This window comes from Protopterus annectens, chromosome 14.part0 (genome assembly GCF_019279795.1).
Source record: "Protopterus annectens isolate FY-2018-M chromosome 14.part0, PAN1.0, whole genome shotgun sequence".
Classification (NCBI taxonomy): Eukaryota; Metazoa; Chordata; order Ceratodontiformes; family Protopteridae; genus Protopterus; species Protopterus annectens.
In genome coordinates, this window is record NC_056748.1 from 76433309 (window position 1) to 76456057 (window position 22749).

The following is a 22749-nucleotide window of genomic DNA, read 5'->3' on the forward strand; positions in this document are numbered from 1 at the left end:
CATAATGGTTAAGGTGCTTACCTTACAGACACAAGGTATAGGGCTTGATTCTCACATGGGGTAATTGGCTAGGCTTAAAATGGCCACCAAGAGCAGTTAGTGTAGTACTAACCTATGAACCTATACTGTTGCATTCAAGTAAAAGACACCCACTTGTCCTCCCCCCATCACACACATGGCTGATTAACCATGGTTTGGTCTGGAAAATTGTTTATTTAACTAATCTCACCATTATATTTGTATTCTGCTTCATTCTTAGTGTTATTAGCTAAATACCCATGGGTCCTTTCTACCGCCATAAAAATGACTTTATTGTAAGTTTAGTGTCTTTTTGTAGCCAGGCTGTGAAGAAGCCAAGCGTGTCTTCTTCCATTTTCCCAGGCATTCCAAATACACTTTTATTGTTTCTTCTAGATCTATCTTCCAAGGCCTTCTTTCATTTGTTTGCCAGGCATTTTGTTTAAGTAAAATTTCACTTTGGTCTTCTTGTTATTTTAGTTTTCCATTGATATCATTAAGTACTATTTCAGTGTCTTTAATGAATATGGCCAACAAGAGATTTAAAGAATTTTGTTTGTTTTTCACAGTTGCCTTGTATGAACTTAATTTTCTCCTGAACTTAATCAGTTTTAGTACTAAACGTTGAAGTGTAGAGATAATTTGAAGAAAATATTTTCTATTGGTAATGTCAGTCTGTTGTTTTTCTTTTTTTTTTGTTTGAATCACACATTCTGCAAAGAATTCTTAATGTTCAAAAACTGAAGAAATCTTCAAAATATTGTATAAAGTTCTGTGCATGCATTTTAGTTAAATGAGACAACTTTCCCCAGCAAAGTGTTTTTCTTTTCTTTCAGGAGTACTTCGATGAGATGCTACATGGTGACCATGTTGGATGGAACTCCTCACATACTGCCTTACAGTGAAGTACTACTTTGAAGTGAATCAGTGCTTAGTAATAATTCATACAATGAACAGTGAAGGGGGTAGCACCCCTTTTGGGCTTGAGTGGAAAAGGCTTTGATTGCACTCAATAATGCATGGCATGGATTTATTTGGGAATTTGTAAAAGATACACAACCTTACTGCTGTTGTCTTTGATTGAATTACTAGCATTCTTTTAATTGATATATAGGGCTCTAGATTGATCAGTTTGCAAACCAAAGCACCATAAGCAGTCTGGCTCTAATGGACGTGGGAAGACAGACTGTGCTTCTAAGACTCAGACCATGAAGTTGGCTCTTCAGTGCCTCAGAATCTGTTTACATAATCTGCAAACTCTGCCTGTTGAACTTTTCACAAGGAATACTCAAGAGCTGGGATTAAGACTTTTTTCTAAATTTTTCCTTTGTTTCCCTAGTGAACAATCTTTTTCAGTTTCATAGTTGACAGAAAAGATATTTTATGACTTTTGTATAAGCCTAGCTATATGACTAGAAATGTCATTACTGGACCCACCCAAACTTGCAAGTGCTTCTAAGTCCTAATTGTTTTAGTTCAACTCGTACCTGTTTCTGTAATAGTCCAGCTGCTTTTGATTATGCAAAGGGATTTCTTTGTAACACATTACCTGGACCTGCCTTTCCCGGATTGACTTGAAATCTAATATTTTGTAACCACTGACATGGCTGTGTCAAGTCTTTGTTTAATTTTTGTCAGGCATCTGAGAATGTGCTACCTGTTGTTCAGATAACCGTATTATCAGCCACAGTAGCATGTTAATATTCAGAAAGGAAAATGCTAGGTAGTTAATCATGGTGAGTAAGATCCTTAGCCCTGGAAATATGTGGCTTTTTTTGCCCCAGATAGCTTAAGTCTGTTCTACAAGATACATTTTAACCTATGTGGGGATACAGCCTCATTTGCACAGCTGACAGACACCATTTTGACACTGTAGGGGCATTATCAGCACCTGTGTAGATGACTTCATAATATTGCATTTAGTAATACTTATGATTCAATTACGACGTATGCAGAGCATTATTTTTTTAGTCAACATTGTATTGGAGGCTGGGAGCTAACAACATTCACAGAAAAATATAAACTTGCTGTAACGAGAAGTCTGTTGTTGGGACTTCTGATTGTTAACTGAATGATTCAGCCTATAACATGTAAATTAAAAGTTATTAAAAATATCCAGAAAGCAAACAAAAGAGAATTATACTTTTGGGATTACATGGCTATCTTTTATACAAGCAATTACAAAAAGAATACAAAAGAAAAATAATATGGATGCCTTCAGGTCTAATAACATTTAAAAATTATAAAACTGCTTCATATGTAAAGCAGTATAGAACTCTCCAACTTCAGTCCTGCCTTTATGATACAGTTGGAAGAGTTTGGCCCTCAGTCAGGACTTACTGAAAAAGTCATTGCAGACAGTTCAGACACTTCAGCAGGCAGTTACTACCTTGTTAGCCACATTATTTCACAGTTGAGGAGAGACTGGCAATCTGTTAAACCAAAGATAACCGTCTATATTACATGTGGGGAAAGTCACTAGTAATAGTAACTTGTCCCCCCTGAGATGGTTAAACATCACAAAAAATAAATGTATCATACTGTGCTGCAATTCATGCAATTTAAATAATTACAGCACATAAAATGGTATTTTTTTTCCTTGGGAAATGTACTCACCATTGAAAACTATATCAGACTCAGATGCATATAAATATCATCTTTGCACAGAGGATAGAGAATTTAAATGTAGATTCCTAATGCAAACTGACAGTAAACCAAACATGATTTGTATTTTTTATTAAGAAGCTGCCCACTGAGTTAAATTATCATATTTTATAAGAGGCTGCACAAAGACTATTACTTAAAAATTGTTGGCACAATGCCTAGAAGGTGATAGGGAGTTGAATCACAGTACAGTTATAAAGCAAAGGAACACAGAAGCATTACAACAGTGATAAAGAACTTGAGAACTTGGGCTTAATTTTGTTTCCATATGCCAGCCATCCCCCAGATGCATTAGTTTAAATGCACGTGCACCTACACACACTCACATACAGACACACACACACACACACACACACACACACACACACACACACACACACACACACACAAACACTCACACACTTATTTGTATTTATATTTTTTCATTCAGCTTTAGCTATATTACTTACATTGTTAGAATTCCTTGTAAACTGAGGAGGTGGTGGCAATATACTCAACTAGTCAGAGCTAGGGAGTATTCCCATCTTTTCCTCAGCTGCTGGTTAATAATGTAACTTTGGTCGTTATCTTACTAAACTTTTTAGAAGAAAATTCATCTGATAACGAAGACCCATAGGTTTTGCTTTCTGAAGCAGTGCTCAGATTTTCACAACAGTCACAGACCAGAGAAGAAAGGAGAGGAATGTATGATCAGCTTCCACTAGAGATGATATGGACTTCACTGCGGGATTGATGAGATTAGTGTATGGCATTTAATTGCCACATCAGCAGTCTAGCTTCTGACATCCTTAGTCATTCGAGTAAAAGACTTAAATGCAAAAGGAGAACCATCCAGCTGCATATGGTTATGCTCTGAAGTACTCGTATACTGATGTGAAAGTGTCTTAGATGTGCACATGGTGCTAACTAGTGCATATTTAAAGGCTCATTGCTCATATATTCCTTATTCCACCTACTTGTTATCTACTTCTTCCATTCTTACATACCCCATGGATTGTGATCGTATCATATTGAAGTGATTTGCTTATCCCATGATCCTTAAAGTTACAATGTTTAGAGTTTTATGTTCCTGCTATGATCACTCTTTAAAAATTAGTCTAAGATGATGGGCCATACAAAGAATGATCCACTGTATTTGACCAACATGATGGTTCCTTTAACAAATAAAGTACTCTCATCTGCAAAAGAGATACAAGGTCCAGTCCTGGGGCACATCCAAGGAGTAGTGTTGCTTACAACTGCCTGCTGGTTGGGTGATTGACATAACACAGTCATTCTCAGACATAAGCTGTATGGGCCTGGTATGTTGGCTCATCTCCCACAAGCTGAAGGATGAAGACTGGATGCACTACTGCTGAGTGGTAGCAGGAGTCCAAGGGATTAGGAAGACAAGTCTACAGTGGTGCAGTAGTCTGAGGGATTAGGATGACAAGTCTACAGCGGTGCAGGAGTCCGAGGGATTAGGATGACACGGCTGCAGTGGTGCAGGAGTCTGAGGGATTAAGATGACAAGTCTACAGTGGTGCAGTGGTTTGAGGGATTAGGATGACAAGTCTACAGTGGTACAGGAGTCCGAGGGATTAGGATGACACATCTGCAGTGGTGCAGGAGTCTGAGGGATTAGGTTGACAAGTCTACAGCGGTGCAGGAGTCCAAGAGATTAGGATGACATGGCTGCAGTGGTGCAGGAGTCTGAGTGATTAGGATGACAAGTCTACAGTGGTGCAGTAGTCTGAGGGATTAGGATGACAAGTCTATAGTGGTGCAGGAGACCGAGGGATTAGGATGACACATCTGCAGTGGTGCAGGAGTCTGAGGGATTAGGTTGACAAGTCTACAGCGGTGCAGGAGTCCAAGGGATTAGGATGACAATTCTGCAGTGGTGCAGGAGTCTGAGGGACTAGGATGACAAGTCTGCAGTGGTGAAAACTGACTCTAAGGATGTGGGAGATATTTTCATTGTTAGGAAATGAACCACAGTTTGTGTAGGAAATTGAAAAATTTCAGCTTAATATAGCTTATTTTATACCTATAAACTGCATTGGTTCTGAAGCAACACTTCATACTTGAGTGTGGTGTCTCTTTCTCTCCCCGTTCTTCCGTTTAGATTTGCACCCTTAGGAGACACTCTGTGAAGCTGTGTGGATGCTCACAAGTCTTTGGCTTTGTGTCTCACACTTTGAGTTTGGTATTGTGTGAGTAAGTAATAGAGGTCCTTCAAAGTGACAGCAAGTTAAAAGAAAGCAAAACTCTGTCAGTGCATATTCCCCGGCAGCTGTTTCAGAGGGCTTATTTTTCTTGGAAAGTGCTGGTGTAGCTCTTGAGAGGGTACCACTTGCTGAATCTTTAGTACCATAGTGAGACTTCGGCCTGCAACTCAGAAGGATGGAGATACCTGTCAGAGTATGTTTGTGAGGCATAGCTTGCCTAATATGAACATGACTGTATTTCTCTGCTAGTCTAACAAACGGGCCCTATCACAGCATGAAGACAGCAGCTGAAAGAAGGCATGAAAATGAAAGCCTTCCTGTAGGAGAAGTTTAGTGAGTCCATGGAAAATGACTTTCAAATGGCTAAAAAGAGATGATTGCAAGCATTCCAATGAGATGTTGTGCAGGCTGTTCTCAACAAAGGTAGAAAAACACTACCAGGAACATTGTCCAGATGTTCAGGGACACTTTGAAGAACTCCTAAACCCAGAAGATATGCTTCATTTTGAGACTATAGTATTACAAGCAAGCAAGCAACTGTTATGTTGAGTTCATTCCTATAGATGATCTGATGTGGCAAGGCTGTGGAAGTGGATGACAGATGTCCAGAAATGCTGAAGATATTGGATATTGCTGGTATATTCTGGTTAACCTGATTTTTCAGTGTCGGATGGAAAGCAAGGAAATACAGAGGTATACTAGAAAGGTAGTCCTCCTTTTCAGTGAGTTGGACATGAGGGTGTGCTCTAGCTACAGAACAAACATGTCCCTTTGACTCCCTAGGAAACTTTGTGTCAGGCCACTAGAAAGACTTCATCCCGTTACTTGGTCCATGATTCAGGAGGAGTAATGTGGAGTCTATTCTGGCTATGGAAACAATAGATCAACCTTGTTGTCCTTCCATAGATATTGGAGTTGTTTTGGGACTTTGCCAATATAATCTACATGTGTTTTCTAAACCTGGAAAAGGAGTGTGACCAAAATACTCCAGAATATCTTTCAGGTGGCACTACAACAATAAAAGGTCCAAGGGCCACTGCTGGGTGAGATTCATTCCCTGCATTTGTAGAGGCATTGGTTCTGCATTCTTGGTAAGCTGAATTTGTTGAGGGTGAGCACAGTTCACCAAGGGAGTGTATTGCTTACCCTTTTGTTTGTGATTTTCACAGGTAGGATATGAAAAAAAACAGGTTCCTATTAGAACCACGAACGCTTGAAATTTCGAATGGCATATGGTCGACACCATATGATCAAAATTTCAAGCGTTTGAAGGTTAAACGTAATGGCACTGTTCAGTGCAGAATGGGAGAATTTCCCTTTTCTGCACTAAAGTGTGTTCTTGAAGTTGGTATATTTAAGTAGGGGGGTGTGGGGGGTGCAGGGGGGCTTGCGCCCTGCCTGCACCATTAAGGTAAGTTTTTTTTTTTTTGTTTTATTATATATTCGAACTTTTAAACTTTGATCATATGTTGTCGAATATATGGGATTCGAAGTTTAGAAAGATTGAATATATAATATAGACCCAAAAAAAATAGCAAAGAACTACACAGTATATAGTCTGGGAAAGTGAAGAGTACAGCTCTGATGGTTGCAGAGGAACTTGTTCTCTGGGCCTCAAGTGACTGTGATCTCTAGTGTGTAATGCAGCAGTTTGCTACTGAGTGTGAAATGGATTGGATGAAAGTCAGCACCTTCAAATCAGATGTCAAAAGGGGAGATTACTGTCTTTCTGAGGACGGAGTGGTTACCTCTACTGGTGGTGTTTAGTGTAGCTTGGGGTCTTGTTCACAAGTGAATGTAGAATGTATCAACAGACTGACAGCAGAATGGTTCAGCAGGGGTGGTACTGCAGTAATTGTACAAGGCTGAGAGTGAGACAAACTGCTGAGGTATAGGACAACAGTCTCAGTCTACCAGCCTCTGCATGCATCCTCACCTATGATCACAAGATTTGGAGAGTGACTGAAGGGATGAGGTCCTGGATACAAGTGCTGAAAATTAGGGTCCTTCACAGGTTTGCTGAACTTACTCTCCATAACAGAGAGAGCAGATTGGCTATCAGGGAGGATCTTAGAGTACAGCAGCTGCCCCTCTGGGTTGAAAGGAGTCATTGAGATAGTTTGGGCACCTTTGAAGCAAGTTTCCTGGATGCCTCCCAGTGGGAGGTATGCTAAATATGGTCCACTGCAGGAAGGCAGATGGACAGATGCAAGACAGAGTGGAGAGCGGTCATATCTCTGAGCTTGCTTGAGAATGTCTGAGGAATCCCACAGGATAAGTTACTGGGGTTAAGACAATCTTGTCTACCTTTCTCAGCACACTGCTATCATGACCCTCATCAAGGCAAGCAGTTTATAAATTATATGGCTGGATGTCTTTAGCTGCGATAAAATCAGATGTAGAACTGGTAGCCTTTAGAGACCCCATTTTGTCTGTTTGTACCATCAGATGTTTGATGCCAAGTGTAACACTTTGATATCATAATTTTTTAATTGCCATTTCTTAAAAGAGGCATGCTTGTTTAGACAGCATTTCCACAAATGCTTCACTCTATGGGAAGGAGTGTAGCTGGGACTTCAAGACATAGAAATAAGTTATGTGCAGAAGTAGTGTGTTGAAAACTGAAAAATATCTAGTGAACAAAATTGTAAGTGGTACTTTCACTGGTCAGTTCTTCCAAATATAGCACATAGAAGCTTGGTCTCTGAGGACACTGGTTAGGATGCTTTCAATGCCACTATGCAGTGAGTGACTGTTCAGAATCCAGAGAACAATATGGCTTTTCTGTTTCTAGCATTACTGCCTGTAGTACTGTCAGTAACTTGACAATACCCCTTAATTAAGCAGAATTTCAGAAACAATTGAGAAGGAGTTTTTGCCTTTCCTGATTGATGCCACTAAGTATGAGGGGTTCAATAGCTCAAAGGCTGATAGTTTAACTTCAATGATAACAGAAGCAGCCTTCTGATTCCATCACTTTTGTGGTACAGATTTAAGACTGTGAGCTTTGCACACCACAAACCAGGGTAGCAGCAAATACTGCTTCCCCTCTTGGAACATCCATTTGCACTTTCGGAAAAGAGAGCAGAAGGCTGTCATGGGGAGTAAGTGAGAGTGAGAAAGCACATGGCACTGCTATCTCCATAATGATCTTGTTCTTCCTATCGGAGACACAACCGGCCATACTAAAACCAATTTTTTGCATATAGGAATTTGCTGAAGGACAACACATGCAACTGACACACACTGACCAAGGTCTAGCCCTAGGACATAAGGACAATATTTTTAGGCTTTGAGTGTTAAGGCATGTAAGGTCCATACGCTACAGACCTTCTAGTCCATGTTATGTAATCTGAGAAAAAGTACATCAGTGACATGCAAGAACAAGTAATAGCAGAGTGTGTAGAAATTAACAAACACAAATATTATAATAAAACAATAAAACCAAGTTATGATAAGACTGTCTATTTCACTTAGTCACATATTTACACTATTTACAGAGCTCTTTACCATTCTTTGGTTATGCAACTTCAGCAAGAGAAATGTAAAATTCATAGGCAAGATGTTTCGGAACTATAGTGTAAGGCTACAAGCCACGGTCCAGGTCACATTTATAAGGTATCACAAATGAACTGTTGTTGTGAAGTGTTGGATTAACACAAGAGAGTAAAGATTACAGGACTAAAGTCTACAGAACAGTGTAACAATGTGAGAGCAGCGGTAGTTCAATGAGATAATGTGGGCCTATTTGAATGTATTATCTTAGTTTTATTTTATTTTAGTTTGCATTGCTCACCAGGTTTATCCGACTGGGTTTATTTAAAATTTTGCTTTCCTCACCAGGTTTGTCCGACTGGATTTAGTTAAAAAAAAAAAAAAAAAAACTTTTCAGCAGTGGCCAGGGGAGGACTACTACAACGTATTACAAACATTTTTACCTGATATTCAGTAATGAGCAGAAATTAAATAATATACATTAACAATTATGCAATGCCGTGGTGGTACGGCAGTAGCATTGTTCCCTCAGAGCAAGAGGTTCTCCCGTTCGATTCTTGGCTTGGCTTGGGAGTGCCTTCTGTGTGGAGTCTGCATGTCCTCCCTGCGGTTGGGTAGCATTTGAAAGACATGCGTGCGTAAATGGGCGTGCCTTCATTGAAGGTTGGGCGTCGAGCTGGCACCTTGGCATTTCGTAAAAACTCTACTGCCAATCATTAGTGGACCGGAGTTCTGCTGTGGCGACCCCTTACCAGGAAAAAGCCGAAAGACAAACAACAACATTAACAATTATGCATACATTTGCTAATTAGATTACATTCATATGAAAATAAAGGTAACGTTTACTGTATAACAGAAACGTATGCATACCATAGTGACTTAGAAAGGAGTTTGACTGCCAGATTAAAGAAGCAGGTTGATTGGTACTTGGCAGACAGAAAATGCTCATGTGACTAAGGGACCAGCATAACGGTTAAGGTGTTTAACTTATAGACAGAAGGTGTAAGATTTGATTCTAAAAACATAAAATTAGTATCATTTCGCACTTGCATTGCTTATTTTCATTATACTGTGAAAGTTTATTATGCTATTTATCATTTTTTGCAGTTCTTTAAAGTTTAAAGTTGCATTTTCAAACTGCTGTAAGGATTGCTGTTCTGCACCAAAATACATTGTATCTAGTGTTTCCTAGTAAGTGTTAGGCATCTGTTTGTAGTTCTTTAATACTTAGGTAACATTAGACATTTTACATTAAGAGGGTCAAAGTTTGCACTCTTGTAGCAGGAGAGGACTAATTTTACCTATATGAGCTGTGAATTGCTACTAGAAAGCTCATTGTCTGCTTACCTGATTGGCCTTAGGGCATAGTTAGTGTAAAACTTGATTTTTTTTTCTGATCGTATATAAGTCTTGTATTTGTGTGAAGCTGTTCTTCATGCAGCTGCAGTTATTGGTGGCGTGTATATACACAATCACCAGAAGATGAAATTTCCCTGTAAAAACCACCTTGGAACTTTACCTCAGTCTTGCATTACTCACAGGGCAACTAGTTTGTGTGATGAGCAGCATTTATGCATTTAGTTAGGACTATATGGGTCTACCTTTCCTTATTACAGCATCCAGAATTATCACTGCTCAGACAGTCTCTGGTTTGAGTGCTGGGGAGCATCACTGGTTAGGGTAGCTGCAGATTACACCAAGTAAGCACCCTATCCCTTGTAAGTACACATAAGAACTTGCAACCATGGTTGGGCACTTTCCTGCTATCTCTGCATCCAGCCTGGTAGACATAGGCATCCTGAGGCAATGTAGCAACTGCCTCATGTACACTGACAGCCACTTAATTCTCAAAAAGACAAGCACAGTATGTGAGACATGTAGTTAACATATTGACACTGCAGACTAAACTCTCAATACAGGCACAAAAAGCAGCAAACAAGTCATCAGTGACTCACACACATCACTCACCACATCCACAAAGGACAACACATATAGACCCCCATATGTGGAGGTGCTCACATGTAACTTATTCAAACCTCAAAGGCCTCCCAGGTGCAGTACTTAGAAACTCTGTTTGCACACAAACAAGACAACTCCTACCACAACACATAGCAACACATCTCTTTGTGTCTCAGCTACCAAGCCCATAAGGTGTAACACCACACAACCCAATATTCTGGTCATAGGAGACTCCATTATGAGACACACTGATGTCCCTCTTACCAGGCTGGATAAGGGGAAAGTTGCAGTTAGTTGCCTTTCACGGGCCAGGATTGGCCAGATCATGCAAGCACTCAGGTCACTTACCCCTAAGTACCAGTATGACTCAGTCTTAGTCCATGTGGGTGTGAATGACCTGAGACATACCTCCTTGGACTATATGAAGACAGACATGATTGAGTACTCAGAATATATATGACAGGCAGGTGTGAGCCTAGCACTGAGCAGCATTCTACCATTTCCGAGAATGATGCCACAATACCATCAGAAAATGATCAACTTTAACAATTGGCTTAGCTGTTGCTGTCATTCCAAAGGGTTCCAGTACTTGTTAGCTTCGGAGGACATGGTTGACATGCCATGCTGCTTTGCCAGGGATGGTCTTCACCTGTCACCTCTAGGCTTTTGGATATTGGCCAAAACATTATCCATCTCTCGTGCCTTTTTTAGGAATTGCCAAACAGGCAAACCTTCCAACATAACAAAAGCTACTCAGGACAAGATAAAGGTGTTACTGCTCAATGCTAGGAGTCTCAAAGAAACTGCACTCCCTAGAAGCTCTCCTCAACCTGGAGGATGCTGCCATATGTGCAGTTACTGAAACGTGGTTCATAGCCATAGAAAACACTCCAACAGTCCATGGCTATAATCCCTTTAATACATTCCAACCAGCCACTGAACATGAAATAGGAAAAAGTCACAGTTGTATCTATCTACATGAAGAATAAGCCCACTTCAAGGCTGGTCAAACAATATGAAATGCTTAAGCTACTTCATGTCCAGCTAACCATGGGAAAAATCCATTACCATATTCTTGCTAGCTACAGGTCCCCCACCATGAACCAGGAAACCCATACAGCACAGTAATCTCTTACCATGTAGCCCAATAATATACTCATGGGTAATTTTAACTACCCCTCCATTAACTGGGAGGCATACATGACCATTACATGCAGGCCGAAAGAATTCTTGACTTTGTGAATTCAAATGCACTTTACAACTAGTCTGCACTCCCACTGAGAACAAATATCTTAGATCTGGTGCTCACAAATATGGGAGTGTGCTGCACTCCCCCTAGTGTGCTGTCCTCACTGGTGAGATCAGATCAAAAAGTGGTCGGCCTTGAAATAAAGGTAAAACTAGTCCTTCTACCTAACCCCAAACACTAAGAAATTCTCTATGGTAAATTACCTCCTATTAAGGGATGACGTAGCTAGTTTTCAAGCTCCCCCAAATCCAGAAAACACAGAAACCTATGCAGAAGAAATCACAAAAGCTCTATATGATGATATAAACAACTGCATAGAAACATCAGTACCAGACCAAAATAAACTCGGGTCAAACTGCAAAAACAAGTTACCCCAGTGGACCCCCTGGTATTAATAGGTTGTCCAACAAAGAAAAGAAGATCCTTTCGAGAAGTAAGAGGGAATGTGCATAATAGAGAAAAAAGTCCCTCATTAGTTTAAACAGGTGAATCAGGGAACTAGTCAAGTCTCTGAAAGCAGACTTGGAGGTAAAAATAGATTCCAAAGCTAAGGATAACCATAAGGCATTTTTCAGTTATGTCCACAGTCTTAATCACAATATCCAGCAATGTGCAGAATTAGTTGTAGATGGCATCACCTATACTCTGCACAAATTTTATCTCCCCACCACCCCCAGTTCTCCTCCAAGAAATACCCTCCACCATTCCACCACCAATTATCACCAAAGAACAGGTTGCCACTGCGCTCTCTAAAGCTAAAAACATGGCTTCAGTGGGGCCTGACGATATACTAGGTTGCCTCTTAAACAGCTTAAATCAGGACTTATCAGACCCATTATGATCTCTGTTTAACCACAGCCTCTGGGTCATGAAAAGAATAATCATGGACCTGATAAATAATGACATAGGAAACCTCCAAACACTGGACCTGGCCCAATTTGGCTTTATCAAGGGCAGGTCATACCTACTGAATTTGGTGGATTTCTTTAAGAAAGTCACTAAGGTCATGGATGAAGGTAAAGCAGTACATACCATCTACCTCGACCTGGATAAAGCATTTTACACAATTCCCCACACAAGTATTACAGGTAAACTTACAAAACTGGACATAAATCCCTACATCACCAGATGGAGAGCCAATTGTCTCATGGACAGGACACAAGTGGGTGTATTCAGATCCAGCAAAAGCCACTTACTGGTGGTGTGCCACAGGGCTCAGTATCAGGACCACTCCTGTTCAGAATATACTTCTCAGAAGTCAAGGCTAATGTGGAAGGCCTCTGGATGACAAAGTTTGCTGACAACTGCAAGCTGGGGCAATCACTGAATCCCTCAATGATGACAATATCCTTCAGGAGGGGCTAGATTAGATAAATGATTGGTACCAGATCCATAGCCTAAAACTAAATGATAAAAAAATGCATTATCATAACCTTTGGGAAGTCAAATACTCCTGCAAATTACAACATCAATAGCACACCACTAACAGTAGACTCATAGGTGAGAGATCTAGATTCACATAGATAGATAGTAGTCTGACCTTTGACGGCCATGTGTCCGCAGTGGTGAGGAAGTCCTTCTATATGGCATGACTAATAGGTTCATAGGTTCATAGGTTGGTACTAGGCTATCGGCCCTAGGGCCTATACAAGCCTAGCCATAACAATTCCCTGGATATTTCTTCCCACAATATTTACTTCCCTGGACCCCTGTCTAGCAGGGTGACTGACGTGATCCCTGGGGTGAATTTCCTATCTCCCATCCAATCGTCAAGGTTCCTTTTGAAGAGGGCCAATGAGGTGCTCTGCTTGACATGTATGGGTGGTCTATTCCAGAGTATGGGGAGTCTCTGGGTCAGGAACCTATCCCTCCAGCATGTTTTGTTCATTGTGATGACAAGGTTTAGATCCTTGGAGCGTGTGGCTCTGAGGGATTGGGATGTCTTTAAGTGGAACATGTCTAACAGCTCAGGGTTTGACATGGCCCTTTATGTTAAGCAGAGATCGCCTCTGAGTAGACGATATGCCACAGAGTATAGCTGGAATTTTTTTAGACAGTCAGCATAGGGCATCTGCTTTAGGACTGTGATTGTTTTAGTGAGGTATTTCTGCGGCCTTTCCAGCTGTTGCAGATGTCTTGTGAGGTACATACCAAACGAGGCATTGTACTCTATAATGGGTCTAATGAGGGATGAGTACAGTGGGACAATGACCTCCTTTTTTCTGGATGAAAAGCCCTTAATGATGAGGTGTGCCACACAGAAGGATTTCCTGACTGTTGTGGCGATGTGGTTATCGAAGATGAGACCAGTGTCCACCTGTTTCCCTAAGTCTCTCATCACACTTTCAGTGTTTAGTGTACTGCCACCTATGTGGTAATTCATGGGTACATGGTTTTTCCCAAAGGGGATAACTGTACATTTCTTGGCATTAAGCTTGTGCCCATGGCTCTGGCACCAAGCATCAGTTTCTGTAAGTCCCTTTTGTAGAATATCCACATCATTTGGGGATTCAATAATGGCTCCAAGTTTGCAGTCAATTGTGAACTTTGTTAGCCAGAGTCCCTTAGTGTTGGCCTGTACTTCAGAGAAGTAGATGCCAAGCAAGAGCGGTTCCTAGACTGACCCTGAGCTACTCCACTTGTCACTTGTCTGGAGCTGGATTTGGGAGTCGGCTACTTTTACAGTCTGGGTTCTGTCAATAAGCCAGTTGGCAACCCATCGAGTGACATAGGGATTTATGCCCAGCTTAGTAAGTTTATCTATGATTCCAGAGTGGGGGATGGTGTTGAAGGCCTTGGCAAGGTCCAGATTGGCTGTGTGGACCACCTTACCCTCGTCCACAGCTCTGGAGACTGATTTGAAGAAGTCAATCAAGTTCGGGGGACAAGATCGGCCCTTCATGAACCTAAACTGGGTGGGGTCCAGTGTTTGAAGGTTGCCAATGTCTTTGTTTATAAGTTCCATGATAATGCATTCCATGCCCTTGCAGATCAGAAGTAAGGTTATGTCATCCAGATCCAAGGAAATTATAGTCTCACTGTATTCAGCCCTCATTAAACCAATAATCAAGCACAGTGTGCTATTTGGCATGTATTTGACTAGGCACTTACAGCAGCTGGATCAACCTCAGCAGTTACTCACAAAGAAGACACAGGGTGTACACAACATGCCCTGTGTGGATAGACTAAAAGCCCTATCCTTTTACTCTGTCTTCTACACCAACTATTAAGGGGTGAACTATGCCTGACCTACAAGGCACTCACAAATCCAGCCCTGATGATCCAGACCCTTGCATCCACAAATCAAACAGCAAGAGAGTCAGCCAATCTGAGGATTTAAACTTAGTCAGCAACTGAAACAAAACATGCTACGGAGACAGATATATGTCTCAGAGATTGCCCCTTCTTTGAACAGGCTTTCTTTTCCCATTAAGCAGAGCTCTTTCCTGGCCCTGGGGCAGCACCTATGTCCCTTATTGACAGGGGCAATTTGTAAGATACTCAATGCTAGGCACAAATCCATGCCATCCTCTTACTCCTAGGGGCCATATATTGGGTAAAATCAGTTTATACTGGCTAGACTTATAAGGATTCATAAGTCATCAGCATAGTAATCCCTTTCATAGGTTCATAGGAGATTACTAGACTAATGGCTCAAGAACCCTTATAAGCCTAGCCAATTTTACCCTGATTTTACCCAATTTTCTATCCCTGGGGAAAGATAAATGGGTCAGCAAGCAGGGTTTTGACAATTTTACAGACTGCCTCTGTCCATAGGGGACATGGGCACCACACCAGGAGTGAATTGCTGTTTCCCACCCATTGCTCCAGATTGCACTTGAAGATAGTTAGGGAGGGGCTCTGCTTCACATGAATAAGAAGCTTATTCTAGAGGAGGGGGAGTCTCCAAGACACATATATGTCTCCCCAGCATGATCTATTCATGTCAGAGATCAGGTTTTGGTCTTTGGAGCAGGTAACTCTTCGAGCAGTTAGTTTTGCAAATATACAACATTTCTATCAGGGCTGGGTCAGAGACTGCCTTTTAGGTCAGGCACAGATCACTCCTCAGTAATCAGTAGGAAACTGAATACAGGGAATCAGTCTGTATATTACATGTTGGTTAAACCCTGTATGTTTTGGTGGAAACCTCTGAGGCTTCTCCAGCTGTTGCAGCTGCCTGGTGAGGTACATGCCAAAGGGTGCATTATACTTGCTTATTGGTCTGATGAGGGCTAAGTACAGTGGTACTATGACATTCTTAGATCTGGGTGCCATGCTCTTATTTATAAGCTGAGCAACACAGAATGATTTCCTCACCACTGTGGACACATGGGGGTCAAAGTAACTGCCTGTTTGAGTACCCAGATCTCTTCCACTGGGTCCACTCTTAGGGGGTGCTATCAATGTTGCAATTTGCAGGGTATCTGATTTCCCAAAGGGTATTATTATGAACTTCTTTGCATTTAATTTGAATCCATGGCTCTGACAACAATCATTAGTCCACATCAGACCTTTCTGTAGGATATCAGCATCATTTGGGGAGTCAATGATTGCTCCCAGCTTGCAGTCATCAGCAAACTTGGTCAGGCTATCTGCTTTTACCTTGACTTCTGAGACATATATCCCAGAGAGAGGGAGGCCCAGCACAAATCCCTGCAGTACTCCACTGATTACTCGTTTCTTGCTAGATGTGGATTCCCCCACTCTAACAACATGTGTTCTATCCATGAACCATTTGGCTATCCATCTAATGACTTACACATTTATGCCCAAGTTTGTGAGTTTATCTATAATGGCCAAGTGGCTTGGCTACGTTAAAGTAGGTTGTATGCACTATCTTACTCTCATCCACATCCTTGGTGACCTTCTCAAAGACGTTCAACAGACTAAGCAGGCAGGACCTGGCCTTGATGATACCAGACTCTGTTGCATCTAGAGTCTGGAGATTTCCTATGTCATTGTTAATCAGGTCCATGATTATCCTTTCCATAGCCTTGCATATGAGGCCAGTCACCTTATGGATCAGTAGTTTCCTGGGTCAGTTGATGGTCCACCTTGTGCAGAGGGCTGATTGTTGCTCTTCTCCACTGTACTGGGACATATCCTGTCTGGAAAATGTGGATAAATACAGATCCAAGTGGGTCTGCTAGGTCATGTTTCAAGCTATTTTATAAACACCATGGGATTCCATCAGTGCCCATTGATGCTCTGTTTCTAACTTTAGAGAGTGCAGTGATGACCAGTTATTTTGCGATAACAGGCAAAGGAATAGCAGAGGGTATGTCATGGGGAATGAGCAGAGGTGGTGAGGGGTGAACTTTGAGCTGAATGTATTGGCCAGCAAGGTTGCTATTCCTTCTTGCTGATATTAGTAGTGCTACCTACAGCCGTCTCATCACATTGCTGAGTGTTTCTCTTAATGTTTCAGACAAAATAAAAAAATACTTTGTGGTTATTCCTTGTTTGGGGGCACTATTTTAGTCTCATATTTAGCTTTTGAAGACTTGATTAATTCCCTGTTTTGCCTGTTGAGACTAATGAGGGATTTTATTCTCTGTTGTGCACCCTCCCACTTACTTCTAGACAAGAATTTCTTCCTTCTGATGTATAGTCTATTTATGCCAGGGGTCCGCCAGGGTGGCTTGTTTTTCCAGCTAGGCCTGGGTTTAGTTTGATCCGGTGCTGCCAATTCTTAGCTAGTTGTTTAAATGGTTACACAGGGCATTCGTGTATACGTCTGCATAGGCCTCCATGTTTTTGGGCTTAGGGTGAGCTTTAAAATTATCTATGCTATCACTTAACAGAAAGTAATTTGTCTTGGAGAAATTATTTAGGGTTTTAGGTTTTGGTGGAGGCTCTACCATTACATTTACTTCAAATGAGACCGATTTATGAACAGTTCTTACCAATTAGGACATTATGCTAGGGGGAAGGGTGCAATGCTCCCCCGTGTTTGTGAGTACTATGTCAAGGATGTTTGAGCCCCTAGTGGGAGTGCAGACTAGCTGTTCCAGAGCATTAATAAATTCCAGGAATCTCTGAGCCTGCATGCTAGTGGTTGTATATGTTTCCCAGTTTATGGAGGGATAATTTTAATTATCCATGAGTAGTGTGCTTGGCTAAATGGTAAGTGATTCTAATAACTTCAATTATGAGGAGTGGTTTTCATGGTTCATGGTTGAGGACCTGTAGCTGGCAATGATATGATGGAGGGTTTTGCCTATGGTTTGCTGGACATGGAGTAGCTCAAGTGAGTCATCCTGCTTGACCAATCTTCATATTTGTTTTCCTTTTCAGAGGGTGGTCTGAACATGTGATAGGCATTGTAGCCTTGCACTGCTAGGTGCTTTAAACAGCCTGGAGCTATATCTATGTAACTGCACAGACATCAGAAATAATGTGCATGTACTGACAACCTGTTTATCATTTGACTTGGCAGTATGTGAAAGTCATGTCTCGATTTTCATAGTGTAAAAACACCTCTCACATACTGTGTTTGTTTGTTTCAGGATTAAGTGGTTGTTAGTACACGAGACAATTGCTACATTGGCTCAGGATGCCTATGTCCACTAGGCTGACCACAGAGATAGCAGAAAAGTGAATAATCAGTTTTTTTACTATGGATTTAACCAGGGAGAAGAGTGGGAAGATTTAACTGGACCAGGATGATAGCACATGAATGAAGAATGGGTGCTATACTCAGTGTGAACTGCATCTATCTAACAAGGTGATCCTGCTCTGTGCACAACTCAGATGCTCCTACAGCAGCAGGGGTTACTGGGGAAGGTTGCAGAGATAGTTATTCTAAGCGAAATTTTAACTTGATAGTGTTTGCATTTATACAGGGCACTACTAACTGCCGCTGTGCAAAGAGCAGCCTAGCGCAAACAGCGGGTTTATATAGAATCAGAAAAACATATTTTACAACAGCAAGACCTACAGACCAGTCAGGGAAAACAAGCAATAAGCTTTCAGCCAGCAGCCTCCAACTCAGATAGCTTTACTACTGCACACTTTTGCCACAAGAGTGCAGTCAGAAAATTCTGTTAATGTGAAAAGGCTGTTTGTAGAGCTCAAGTGGAGGGAAACCACACAAACTGGCTACTACTATAAAACTAGCAGACACAATATCATTAAGTACTACAGCAGTAGCTGAAACAGTTCAGCTTTGAAACTCTACTAAAGTGTGAGAAATGTAACAATTAATACAGGATTCTTTTGAAATACAGTAAAAATAATCAGTGGAAGAGCAAAATGATACTTATTTACATTATTTTAACAGTGGTTGGCTTTAGATACAGCAGATTCTCTGTAACTCTCAGGTGAAGTAGCCAAACCAAGAGCAGTTCTGAGGAACTGAACCTATGAACCTTAACAACACTGAAAAGAGATTTAGCTTAGTTTCCCCAGTTTATTCCCAAACTATAAAACAAACTTCTTATTGAAATAAGAGTGACATCCTTCAATACATTTAAAGATGGGTTGAGAATGTGCTTGGTCAAAAGAAGCATTTATTTAATATAAAGGAATATACGTTCCTTGACAATCTTTGAGCTTCCAGTGCAGGAAACACCACTATACGGACCTGTGATGATAGGAGGTACTGCCAGCTATGCCAGGAGAAGTAGGGCAGTGGATGTGTAATATATGCCAGCACAGCTAGCTGGTATTTATTAAAGAATTATATGTTATTTGAATATCAAACTGATTTGTACAGATGCTTGTGTTGAAAATGGATTTGTAAAGTTGATTATGTTAAAAATGTACCAACAGTGGGCCCTGACTCTATTGTAGCAGAATTAAATTTGTATGTTTTAACAGAGGATACTGGAAGAGAAGAGGTTAGTCTCAGTCCCAGCTAACTTTTGAAAATAGCTGAAATTAAATTAGGCCATAAAGATTGCATCATACAGTTCTGATTGCAGCCAGAGATGAAATGTCTGTGAGAAGCCTGGCTTAGTAGCTCTGCAGGAGAAGTAGAAGGGTTAAAATTGTTTTATGACTTGCAGGGGCTGCAAGAGATCTGTGCAAAGCCCTATCTGTGTGTATGGTAACACATGGATGCTAAAATCCTGGCAGCTTCTAGTGCTGGTGATAGTGTGGGAAACAGAGTCAGAAGACCAGAAGTGATGTCATTCTGTAAGCTATCCCAGAAATAATATTTAGATATTATATTGATAAGACTCTCAGTCAGAATGAGCACTCTGTTTCTGAAACCTGACATAGAATGATCCCTTACCTTCTTCATCTTGCCTTGCTCTAGTAAGTGGACCAGATAATAGTATTCTTTAGCTGAGTCAGGAAAGAATAGTGAGATTAGTTAAGTACTATTTTTCCGTATCTGTGTGAATCTATTCATCTGTGTTATTTTTAATATTTCCTGTGGTTGAAACTGTGGTTCTTACTGTAAATGGATATTTACTATTTTCATGTTCTTTTATTATTTATTACCAAATATATTTAAACTTATCATTGTGGCTGGTCCTTTTAGAAAACATCTAAGTTTTGAGAGTATTTGCATATATTTATTTGGTGATAACTCTGGCCACTTGTGAAAGCCCTGTTGTTTGGTCAACATTACCATTTGTATTAATATGAATTTCACTCAGTATATTCAGGTACCCTTGCAAGAGCTTTAGGTAGCTGGCTTTGTAATGCCTGGTGGCAGTGATACTACCTTATAGTCTGGGCAGGAGGGGGCACAATGGATAAATCTGTGCCAGCCTTTCCCAGGAGTGTGTGTCTGTGTGTGTGCATGTGTGTTAAAATCAAATCTCACAGTGTGTGTGTGTGTATGTGTGTGTGTGTGTGTGTGTGTGTGTGTGTGTGTGTGTGTGTGTGTGTGTGTGTGTGTGTGTGTGTGTGTGTGTGTGTGTCAGCTACTAGAAGCAGGGACTCGAAGCACTTGTTTCACAGAGAGAGTGGTGGAGGACCTGGCTTGGTCTCTCGGCTGAGGACTTAACTCTGCAGCTCTGCCAGTGGGGAGCCTTACTGGGGACCTCAGGAGAGACAGAGAGAGAGACCCAGACCCCGGGATTAGTATGCTCCCTGTGTACTCTTAAGGAAAATTGTACTTGATGCAGAGAGATCTGCATCTGGAAATACTGAGTGTATACATTGATATTCCAAGTGCTCGTCCCTCTCTAGTGTCAGTGGTGAGGATTCAGGCTCCTTGATTACTGGCCCAGAGTGGGGATGTCACAGGACCCATAAGGAATTCATTTGTAAGAACACATACAGACATATTGGAAAACTAAAGTTAACTAAGTGCCCTGATCTGCTACTGTCTATAACATGTATATGGTGGTTAAAACCATTACATTTAATGAATATAATAAAATATGAAAACCAACAGAGCATCATATTAAATAATAATCCCAAGCAAAATAGAATCACTTTCTGCAAGTGCTACATCACAGTGGAGAATTAACAGTAGTCATTATAATATGCCTTGCAGGAAAAATGCTTGCCACAAAAACAAAGTCCACACATTAACCCACCATCTGCCAACCAATCACCTAGAAGAAACAGTCTACAGTCATTTCATGCTTTATTTCAACTCAGTACTCAATATTCTGTCACAATCTACTGCCATTATATAAAGTCTGCTGTTATCCAAATTGTGTTAATAATACTCATTTCTGGTATTACAGAAACAGATCCGTTTCATCTCTATCAACTCATATTACACACAGCACTCTCACCAAAGGCTGCACCTGCACTAAAAGTAACCAGTTTATGCATTGTTCTTATACTGCTTATATTCACAAAGGACAAAGGAATTCCATTTGCCCTCCTCATCACTGGCAGCAACACATCCCTGATATTTGTTATATTCTATACTAAGATAATCAGACTACCACGGCTCAAATAATAAAAACTTTAATGCAAGAACAAACAAGGACAAGAGCTCTCATGCTGAAGCCCTTCATCAAATCCATAGCAAACAATCTTCCATTCAGCTTAAAAATAATGCCTGAACCAATTGGAGTCAATGACTGGGTCAATGCCTCTTCAGAACAGGTTTCAATGGTATTACATCATTCAGTCCAGGAGTACGATCTGCCCTTAGCTCTATTATCCACTTAGTTTCATTCATATCTGTCTGGTTCGATATATCTCTGCCCCTTAAACTTACATTTTGGAGTTACATAACCATAAAAATAAAAGATTGTCCAGGATGAATTTCAAAGTATTGGGCAAGTGCATTATGCTTGAACATGAGTTTAATATCACTCATATGTCGTAAAATATGTTGTTTTAACATACAGCTTGTCTTACCCCCCAAAAAACAGATGTATAATCTGCACTTAGCAATACAGATCACATTCTTGGTACAACAGGTCACATACAGTTTAGGTGTACAAATCCTCTTGGTAACTAGATGCTGAAAGGACTTAGCGCTGATATGCTGGCATGCTTTACAATCTTGGCATGGAAAAGTGACAACTTTACTTGAAACTAGAATCTGTGGCTTAGGAGGGCAAACATTTCTGCAAAACAATCTCTTCAAATTTTAATTATTTTTAAAACTAAACATGGGCATTTGTCCACCAATTTTCCATATATTATCATCTGTTAATGAAATTTTCCAATTACTTCTAATCACATCACAAATCCTGCTGATATTATTGTACTTCAAAACTATTCTAGTATGACTTAAATTGCTGTATCACCATGGTGGATCATGTACAACTTCAATTTGATCCCTATTACCCAACCAAGGCTGTCCGCAGGTGCTCCTCAGAATCTTCCATTGAACCTGAACATCCTTTAAATCAGCCTGCTTGTACCCAAGATCTTTAAAATATGAAAAAAGCTCATCTGCCTCTCACTCAAAAGTCTTTTTACTAGTACATAACCTTGAGATCCTAAGTACTATGTTGGTAAATACATGTTAGGGATCCATACTATCTCTCATCAAGAGGATATTTCTCCAGCAAGGCTTCTTATACACTGTTGTTTCAATATGCCAAGAGTCATTCATAGATAATTTCACATCCAAAAAATCAATCAAATTCACTGAGAAATGCATCATAAATCACAGGAAGCTCATACTATCTTCCAAATAATGCATAAATAATTTAAATTGCTCCAAGCTACCACTCCATAAAAAGATCACATCTGTTACACTGCCAGCCCAGATATCTG